We start from the raw sequence: 8,787 nt of genomic DNA, 5'->3' as shown, positions 1-8,787 counted from the left end.
CAATTTAGGAGCTTTACTATAATTAAGTGAAAGATGCTTTTCATCAGTGCTATTATATCTTGGCTTATCAGTGTGGCAAATCCATTTCAGTCAGGAGTTAAAAAGCACCCGATACTAAGGGCTTGGGGACGGAGGGGGAAGAAGTAGGGAAAGGCATTTTGCAGAATGCGGTGGTTCTCCGGATAAATGAAATGCTAGCCAAATTTAACAGCACCCTCTCCTGGTTCTGGGCAGAATAACATGTAGGGACGCTGATGGTAGAGTAAGGCTGCAAATAGGGGAAGGTCACAGCTGCTTGTTTCCTCAAACGTGATGGACTTGCTGGGCTTTCTGTAGGCGATAAATGCGGCTAAGTTAAGATATTGCACTAAAATACTGAAATGGCTCTGGTTTTCATTAACAGCAGTTGGTGTTGCTTTGATCAAAACTTAATCAAACCTCGAGGGGATCACTGTGTATAAGAAAACCGATGAAAATTGCTTTGAAAGCTGGCATTATAGAGCAGACAATGCTCTCGACCTCCCGAGCATACTTTGTGCTACAAAACAACTTTAGAAAAGGGCCAGCAGTTGTCCCTTCCCCCACTACTGTTCCTGCTTTGGGCTGTGCTCATTTGAATCGCTCAAAGACAGGACATTTCCTAAAGGAAACAGTGACCGGCATGCTGAGTATTGTAGCCCAGGCCCGGGGAACAGATGCTGTTACGCTCTTTTATCTACCGTACTGTTCTATCGCTTTAGCTTTTCCAGAGGTAACATGCCTAAAAAGTCAAAACCGTTGCCGGTCTGCGTTCCCGCGTTACTTTTTGGCTTTTTAAATCTTGTTTCACTTTACACCAAATGTGCAAACCAGGAAAAAAGGTTGGCTGAGAAAAGCAGTACTGCATGGGTAGGGACAGGGAAGGGGGAGCGTTACCCACCGTTTCGTGTCTGGGGCAAGCACTGAAATTGCCGTCATCAATGACGTGTCCTGACACCACGTGAGAAGTGCACGGGGGCTTTTCATTTTCTTTGCAATATAAATTTCCAGCAGGGTCTGGCTCTTTTTTTTTCCTTACTGGACCATGGTTGCAGCAACCCCTCAGTGCGTGTTTTCCCGAAGGAATCCCAGGTTTGTCTGCGAGCTGTTCTACCCGGCCGGACCCCTCAGCCCAGGGGAAATCGTGGTGGTCAACGGGGCTTCAACAGAACGACGTGCCAGCATGCAGTTCAGCTGGCAGGAGCAGAGCTGAAGTTGTATCAGCATTAACAAATGTGGTTTCCGTTTTCATCAGGCCTATCTCAGCTGCCTGTGGGATATGGCTGCTTTGATTAGATAGATTTCAAGTGTTTTTCCATGTCATTAAACAGTCGAGGTGAGAACTTGAAATATTTGAACGTTATGCTAACAATTGCAGCATTAAAGCTCTCCCAGTGTTACAAAAAATATACTAACTCGGAGGTAAGTTAAAACCTTTTGGTTTCTTTTTCAAGCTACAGTCCAAAAGAACAGCCTAACATACATTTTTTTCTCAGTTCCTGTTCTGTATTTACTGACTTCATAATTTTTCCATGGTTTGAATACTAGCTTTAGACATTCCTTCACATCCGCAGTAGACACAACATAAAAATGTCCTTTTTGCATACTTGAAATGCTACAGAGATGGACCTGACAGCAAAAAGCGTAGACAAGCTTGATGCCCCTCTCTTAGTCTGCAAAGAGATACCAAATGATACGAAACCCCCAAAATTGAAGGACGAAAGGCAACGCTACTGCAGATATCACTGAGACTGAGTACCTTGGTACATGGCCAAATCGCAGGGGCAGAATTTTGGTGTTTTCTGCAGGAGCGAGTCACTCCCTAAATGAATGGGAAATGGATTTCTGTTGCTTTTCTTGCGCTGTTCTGTTAGCCGTTATTGGAAAACAGGATTCTGAACATCCTGACAAGGCTGCTTGGAAAATCCACAGGCCTAGAGAAAACCTCTTGGATTGAAATTACAATCTACCATGTAATGAAGATAACTGGGCTCACGGAACACCCCGACTGCTACTCACTCCACATCTTTGACACCATTTCTCATTAAGGAAGTATGAAATTACCAGGGTTGTTTTAGAGCAAAGCTTTCATCCTGGAGCCAGCAGAGTACGAGCTGTGTGTTTCATCCTTTCATCCCTTTTCCCCACCCACTTCCTTTTTTTACTGCAGAGAAATAAGTGAACTCTTTGTGATCTCTGCTTTCGGAAGGTTTCATCTCCCAAGCTGCTTAATAGATTATCAGCGGCGTCCCAGCTAACAGATGGCTGGAAGTGACAGCAGTGCTGCAAAGAATTAAGTAAATTATTTCCATCTCGAGATTGGTCTCCTTCACTACATTATGTAGCTTTTAAGCATTTTCCATCCACTTGGATGAATATTTGTGTATCATTTACGGAACATGAACAAAATCTCGCTGAACCGAAATTTCCAACCTCAAGGCGACTTGTTATTTTTGGAGTCATCATTAGGCCTTGGGCAAAGACTTAAGGGAAATCTTATCCTCTGTAGTTGGGCCAACAACACTGTAAACTTAAAGATGAACTGTCTTTTTCTGAGCTCAAGATTAGGCAATGAACCAACCTCTCACTAAGCCACTAGCAGCAGTCAGGAAAACTACTGAGTGTGGCAATTTTTTTGTAATTGTTTGTGTTTGTTATTTTGACTCCTTTGCTCTGGTTTGCTAAAAAATCCCTTTCATGTGCAAGTGTGGAATGTTATTCTGAGAGGGGAGAGCTGCCAAAACCTGAATCAGTATTTTTTTCTTCTTCTTTCGTGTCATGTCCCCCCCCCCCCCCACTTCAGAAGAGAGGCTGCAAGCTAGAAAAACAGAACTTGGAAGTGATGAGTTATTTCAGGGCTCAGCATTTTCGAAGTGGGTTGCCCAAGGATGCGACTGAACCCCAGCAGGGTGGGGGGTTAGTGGATGGAAAGGGAAAGCCGCCCATGAGTGCTGCCAAAAGCAGCTTGCGGTCAAGGTTACGGTGTTAAGGTTCAGCTGTCCTTGTGTACGTAACTGATGTCCCAGCAAAGCTCTCAGGCTGTATAGGAAAAGGGAGGGGAAAAACAGTCTATGTACCAAAAGGTCTTCAGGGCGTGCTACATAAAATCGAGCTAGCCAAAGCAGTGATCAAATTGGCATAAATGAAGAAAAAGGGCCTTAGTCCGCATTCAGCCTAGTTTCAGTTTTGGTCCTGTGTGAAATGACTGGTGGGACCAAGACTGTTGAGCAGGGTAGCTGTAGCTACACTGTGAAAACCATTATTCACCTCACCGTCATTTCTTAATTTGCTTATGGATGAGTTCAGCTGGGAACTAAGGTCTCCAAAAGCATGACGTAGGTATGTCCTGCCAACTTTAATTTTACTGATGTGGCAGGAATCTCATATTTAGCAGCATTTTGCTTCAAGGCACATCTTGCTTCACCAAGTTGGGAGATTTATGAGCATCTGGACTACAGCAGAACGAAGCACCCACTTCCAAGAGGATGTGCAGTCCTCACACCCAGCCTCTCTTCACGCTCCGTGGTCTTCACCCTACTTCTTCACCCCTCCGGTTTTGCGTAGGCATAACCCACACTGAGATTGTTACTTTTTTCCCCCTTCAAAGCTTATAAATACAGTGTGTAGCAGTGGTTGTAGCTCTGGAGGGCTGATGGACCACAACCCCTCCTAGATACCCTATAAAAATCACCATTTTTCATTGCAGGAAAAGTCCAACGATAGGAAAAAGAAGTAATTTTTACTGAGCTTTTCAGAAAAAGGAAAATCACGGCTCACAGTAAAGTTAGCATCACTGTTTTCCATTGAAAAGTATGTTAACCTGTTACAAAACGTAACCTGTTCCATAACATCTTCTGTGATTTTTTTTTCCCTCACGCTTAGATGTATTACACAGTTCTGGTGCATTCATGCACCTCTGCGGTAGCCGGCGGTGGGGATTTTGCTAGCCATCCCCAGGCTTGCAGAACAGGCACGTGGCAACGTGGAGCATAAACAGGGGCATGCAGGAGAAAGTTACAAGACCCTTTACCAGGGTATGACCATTTTTTCTATTTTGCAATACATACAAGCCATAGAGAAAACTTTTTTTTACAAAAGAGTCCTTCTTCAGAGGTTGATAAGAAATTAAAGCACAGTTAAAACAGGTGGGTCGCATCACACGCTCAAATTTGAAAGGATGGCCCCACATACTATACTTGCTTGTCCGGCTCCCTTAGCTCATCAAATGCATTTGGTTCAAACTGGGCAGCGCTGAACCTCAGTCATCCCTGAGAAAAATCACTGTGGAAGAGGGAAGGTACCCAGCGGAGCGGCTGCCTGAGCCTGCTCCTCTCAAACAGAGGCACTGTTAAACGGGACTCTGGTCGACCTCCAGCTTCCCATCACAGCACAAGAGGAACACTGTCTTACGGAGTGGAAGATACTGGTCAGAGCTTCAACAACGTGGGAGGCTTCGCAGAAAGCGTGTGAATCATCGCTTGTGCTGGTGAGCTCCTCGGGAATTGCGGCAGTGAGGATGGGGCAGGCACTTGGGGCTGGTAAAGGGACTGTTGCCTTGAGGAGAGAGCTTCTTTAAAAATAAAGAGAAGATTTTGCTTGTGGGTATTTTTTTGTTTTGTTTTATTTTTTTGCCAACGAGACCAGAAACTAAGGTTTCGGTCTATTCCTGTTGTAGCTGTACCGATATAGAGGGAGCTATGGCAAAAGTACATTTGGCTCTACCTTGCAGCGAATCATTTATGGGAACCCGGACATGCCGCAGGTCGGCACTGCCACAGCTAAATTTGTTAGGTATGCTGTCCAAATGCATGTTCCACCAAGGCTGCAATCCCATTTGTTTCTACAGATAACAGCACTAATTTAAAAGTGATTTAATCAGGTGACAGCTTTTGCCGGTTTTATTAAATTAACACCGTTAATAGCTTTGCATTTTGGGGACCTGCCTTAGACGCCTGTTTGAACGGACAGAAGCCAGAGATACACCGTTACATTAACGCTGGGATTTTCAGAGGCTTAAACAGTTCCTAAAACTGCAGCTGGAGCCGGGGAGGGGTTTTGCTAAACGCCCTCCTTGCCCTGCCGCAGGTTGGATCTGCCGTATGGCTGTTTTCTGTTTAACGCCTCGGAAAACTCAGTCGGGAGAAAACGCTGCTCAAATCTCAGCCAGGAGCACGGCAGGAGGGTGACACTGACTGATAATCAATGGGGAAAAAGAAGAAAAAAACCCTAAAACACCCCCAAAAACACCCCAGAGACCCCCGCCTCGCCCCCCCTCCCACCTCGCCCCGTCCCCGCCTCAGCGCGGCCGGCAGGGGGCGCCGCAGTGCCGCGGGCGCGCGGGGCGGGTGGTGAGGCGGCTCGGAGCCTGCAGGCCGCGCCTTGCTTGGGGTGTTGGGGGGGGGGGGGGTGTCGGGTTATTTTGGGGTTTGGGGGTTGTTGCGTGTTGTTCCCGGGGAGGTCTGAGGTAAATCACAGGCGTTAGGGTGTGTGGGTTTTTGTTGAGCGCTCGCAAAGGAGCGCAGAGGGACAATTTTGGTTTTGGGGGTGTCCACAATTGTAGCCCCTGCCCGGAGATACCAGCACCTCAGAGGTCCATCTCCACAAGGCCAGAGGAGCCCGGGGGTGGAATGGTGGGTGGGGAAGCCAAATAAAAGCTCAGCGGAAGGGACACCATGTCCTGGGCCCCTCTCAGGTCCGTCCTGGGAGAGCTGTCAGCCCCATTGTCCAAGCGGGAAATCCATCGGGATGAGTCAATGCCAGAGCGCCTTTTGGACTGAGGGGAGTTTCTTTATGGGGTGACCAGGGGAAGAACCAAGGGCAGGGAAATGGAGGTGATGTCGGTCATTTCGGAGAGGAACCAGTGTGGGAAAACAGAGGGATAATGGGATAAAAAAGGCTGGTGCTATCTAAATCATTTTCCCGTCGGAACGCTGGCCGTGCCCTGCGTTGGTCTGGCCGTGCCCTGTGCCCGGTCAGCACGGGTCGGAGGCCCTGCGTGTCCGTGGTGGCAGGAACAGGCGAGAAGAGAGGGAGTGGACGTGAGCGCCAGTGGGACCAGGGGTCACAGGGGCCCCGTGTCTGTGGAACCAGCAGCCGGAGCGAGCGCGAGCGGGCAAGCGAGTGGCAGTGCAGGTCCGGCTGGCGAGTGGGTGACGTTGCCTTTGAGCCAAGGGCGTGTGTGAGTCTCTAAGGGTGAGCCTGTGGGAGAAGCTGGCTGTCAGAGGGACAAGGGGAGTCCCAGCCGCTGCCAGAGAGACCGTGGGGTCTGGGGATCTGTATGGCCAGCCATTTATGTATTTTTTTATATGCATACGTGTGTGCGTTCTGTGTATGTGTGCCCACTGGGAATACACACTCAGCCTTGCTCCCGGTTGGACTTGGGGGCGTGGAGCTGTGGCAGCCCTGCTTCTGCTCGGCTTTCGGATCTGGACCGATTTCCCCCAACCTGTAAACACCAAGTGGGGTGCTACATCCCTGCCTGCCTGCACAGGACTGCTCAGAGCACTGCTTGTCAGCTGTGGGGAATGGCTTGCTTAGTGCTGGCTGCCAGGAGATGATGTCTGAAAGCACTTTTAGCCCTGGGAGTTGCAGGCAAAGCTTCACCTCTGGCTCACCGGGACAGTGGAAGGTCCACAGAGGCTGCTTGTGAGGGGATTGGGATGTAGCTCAGGCATGCCGGAGCTCCACTTTCTGCTTGAAGTAGGAAAAACGACCTTCCCCATGCCCCCATTTCAAGGCCAGTAGCTGGTAGAAGGATCTCACAGTGCCAGCTGAGGTCGCAAGAGGCAAGGCAAGGTGACTTATCAGCGCAGGGGATGGCTGGAAGGAAAGCAGTACACCAAGACAGGATATTTCTGGAGGATTTTGCCTGTGTTCGGGTATCATCCATACAGTCTCACAAACCTCAAACAGAACAGAATCCACATGCATTTGAGGACCTGCCTGATTTTTAACACTCCATTGCTAACTTCAAACTGCCTTTTCGTTAATCCCTCTTTCCCAGATGATTCAGCACAGGGGATCTTCAACTTTCCATGGAAAAGTATCTGGGGGGCTTAGGGTCTCCTGGGAAATGAAAAGAGATAACAGTCCTGAGGGTCTTGTCTGAAACTGCCCTCCTACCCAGTAACAGAGAAGGCAGACATAACCCGTACCTGCCTTCTCCAGCAGGAAGCAGTTGCAGCAACATTGTCCCAGCAATGACATTTTTCCTGGTCACCAAGGGAGCAGTCCTAGGGAAAGCAGCCTGGGCTTTCTAATCATGCTCTTGACTCTCATTCCCTGCCTGTGATATTTTTGGTAGCACTGACAAAAGTGGACATCGTGGATGGGCTTTTCATTAACTCGCAAATAATGTCCTGATACTAGAGATTGCCCTATATTAGCTTCTATCTGAAAAGAGATGGAGTTGCAAACAGAGCTGTTTCCAGAAAGTGCAGATGATCAGAATACCAGGCACTCACTGCATGGGGCCAAAGGGCATCGCTTGTTAGAATATTGACCGGTTATCACTGATGTGACTTACGTGTCAATACTTATCTCTCTTTGCTTTCCTCTTTGTACAAGCAATTTCCACAGACAGCCATGCTGAGGTGGAGAGTTAAAGCTGAGCTCATGTACTCTCAGCTTCTTCGCCACCATTTCTACAGGTGTCTTGGCCAACGGTGGCAAAGATGTACTAGATGGAGTGGTTGTGATAGCAGCAGAAACAGAGGTGGGGAGGCCGGTTTGTTTGTTTCTGTGTGAGGAGAGAGGAAATAGGAGGCAGGGTGCGGAGGGAAGATGGAGGAGAAGTGAATGGGAGCAGAGCTGCTGCGAGGAAGGAAGGTGATGTGTTCATATCTAGACTTGTTAGCAAGCGCAGCATGCAAGCGTCAGGAAAAAATCAGTAAATACCACCAAGAGAAAAAGCAGACAGGGAATCAGAACATGTGTGAGCAGGTGAGACAAGAAATCACCTGTGTTTTGGGGGTTATTATGTACTTCCCCAAAAGAGGAGAAATTACCCCAGCTGAAGATGCAGGGATCTCAGGAGGTATACCTTCCCCCCCCCCTCCTTTGGCTCTGTATGGCTGATACCACTCGGTGCAGCTGATAAACCTCTCAAGTCTTCATTGCTCTCATGCTTTTGCAGCTCAGTTTGTCACCAAGAAGCAACACCCGATAAGGGCAGAAGGACAGAAATATGGTAGTCCTGAGCCTGCTGAGGTACCCCAATGTGCATGGGAAGGTCTCTTAGTGGCACTGTGCTTCAGCAGGGTTAATCTGCGTACAGTTTGTAACTCAACACAGTCCAGGTACCGAACACAGACAAAATGATTGCATCTGGTGGAGCAGATTGGACCAGATCTGTGTCTGTGACAAGCAGTTTATGACTTTTAATATGACTTTTGCTCTCTTTAACCTCTACCCTGGATTTTACTCAGCTGTAGATTCGCTAATGCCTCCTTGTGCTTTAGAAGTTGCCATGGGATGAAGGTGGGTGGATGAGGCACATCATGGAATAAGCACATTAGCTTAATGCACCTGAAATGCCTGGCAGTGTCAGCGCTGTCATTAAGTGTCCACCTTTAGTTTCCAGAATTAATCCCTCATAGAGGGAGAAGGCTGCTTCTATACCTTTTGGAGCGCTTTTCTTGAAGATGTGCAATGTTGTAAATGTGCTATAAAACTGCCACCAGGGTCAACAGCTTCAGGTGAATTCATTCTTAACACAGACCAGCTGCAAGTGGAGACAAGGACGTCCCATGCTGAACATTGCTGACCCAG

The sequence above is a fragment of the Accipiter gentilis genome, chromosome 9 (assembly GCF_929443795.1).
Source record: "Accipiter gentilis chromosome 9, bAccGen1.1, whole genome shotgun sequence".
NCBI classification, from domain to species: domain Eukaryota; kingdom Metazoa; phylum Chordata; class Aves; order Accipitriformes; family Accipitridae; genus Astur; species Astur gentilis.
Note: the sequence above shows the minus strand (reverse complement) of the source record.